Source organism: Hevea brasiliensis, chromosome 13, assembly GCF_030052815.1.
Source record: "Hevea brasiliensis isolate MT/VB/25A 57/8 chromosome 13, ASM3005281v1, whole genome shotgun sequence".
In the NCBI taxonomy this organism is placed as follows: domain Eukaryota; kingdom Viridiplantae; phylum Streptophyta; class Magnoliopsida; order Malpighiales; family Euphorbiaceae; genus Hevea; species Hevea brasiliensis.
Genome location: NC_079505.1, coordinates 6,985,072 through 6,986,607, shown reverse-complemented (window position 1 = coordinate 6,986,607; position 1,536 = coordinate 6,985,072). Strand labels below are relative to the sequence as shown.

Sequence of the window (1,536 nt, the reverse complement as noted above, 5' to 3'; positions counted from 1 at the left end):
CAATTTATTACTTTAATTTCAAAAATAGTTCAAATTAGTCAGAATTTTTATATCAAAAATTCAATCATTAACACAACTCCTCATGGGAACGATATCTTTTCTATATTACTTGTATGACCCGTGCACTTGCGGTTGGGCCACATCAAGTTTTTTGGCGCTGTTCTTGAGTTATTTGTTTAAGATTGAATTCTTGATTATTTTAGTTGTTTATAGTTTTATCTTTGTTATCTTTTCATTTTGTGTTTGTTTGTTCTTTTTAGGTACTCTTAATCTTTTATGAGAAGAGCTAGAAGCACAAGTGACACATCCTTATTGTTTAATCCTGAAATTGAGAAATTTTGTAAAGCCAATAAGAAAGAAACCAGAAAAAGGAAAGAAGCCTTGAGGTTGTAAATGCTAATGTGCAGACATGGCTGATGACAGAATTAGAATTGGTGGTGGTAATGCTGGAAATGATCGAAACAATGAAAATGTAACCCAAGGTGAAGAGGTTGTAAATGCTAATGTGCCTAGGGGAAGTATGATGGATCATGCTTTTCCTCGTTTTGATGACTTGAGAGAGAGCATAGCAAGACCAAGAATTGATGCAAATAGTTACAAGATGGATTTTGGAGTTCTTCAAATGATTCAAAATTTCCAATTTGGGAGACATCCTTCTGAAAATCCACACACACATCTAAAGAAGTTTGCTATGATTTGTGATATGCAAAAACAACCTGAAGTATCTGATGATGCAGCAAGATTGAAGCTATTCCCATTCTCTTTGAAGGATAGAGCATTGGATTGGCTTGATTCTTTACCTCACAACTCCATTACAAATTGGGAGCAACTCACTGATGTATTTCTTGCACAATATTTTCCACCTGGAAAAACTCAAGAATTGAGGAATCAAATGACAGCTTTTAGACCAAGAGAAGATGAAACTCTTTATGAATCATGGATGAGATGGAAAGAATTAGAGAGACAATGCCCACATCATGCCATTCCAAAATGGATGATAAACCAGAATTTTTACACCAATGTTACTCTTGCAATTAGAGGGATTATTGATGCTCAAACAGGAGGAGAATTTATTATGAAGCATGAAGATGAAGTTTATGAGCTATTGGAGAAAATTGCAAAGAATACTCATCTTTGGAGTAGTCCAAGAGGACCAGCTCTGTAATGGCCCGGCCCACTAGTGATATTGTCCGCTCTGGGCCGAAGCCCTCACGGTTTTAAAACGCGTCAATAGGGGTTACGAACCACCAACTTATAAACCCAGCATCTCTCCCGTGTTTTGCCGATGTGGGATTTGCCTAGGGTGTTACAATCCACCCCCCTTATGGGACTCAGCGTCCTCGCTGAGGTTTGCCCCACCATCGCTCAAGATTGCACGCGGAGCGGCTCTGATACCACAAATGTAATGGCCCGGCCCACTAGTGATATTGTCCGCTCTGATACCACAAATGTAATGGCCCGGCCCACTAGTGATATTGTCCGCTCTGGGCCGAAGCCCTCACGGTTTTAAAACGCGTCAATAGGGGTTACGAACCA

The 1,536-nt window shown here is 39.4% G+C and overlaps 1 non-coding gene across 1 annotated transcript; it reads right to left on the bottom strand.

Annotated features, from left to right (window-relative positions):
• Positions 1–877: 877 nt before the first annotated feature.
• On the bottom strand, positions 878–984 carry LOC131172273 (small nucleolar RNA R71). The gene has a single exon (XR_009142755.1). It is a non-coding gene; the product is annotated as a small nucleolar RNA R71 (small nucleolar RNA).
• Between the last annotated feature and the right edge of the window lie 552 nt (positions 985–1,536).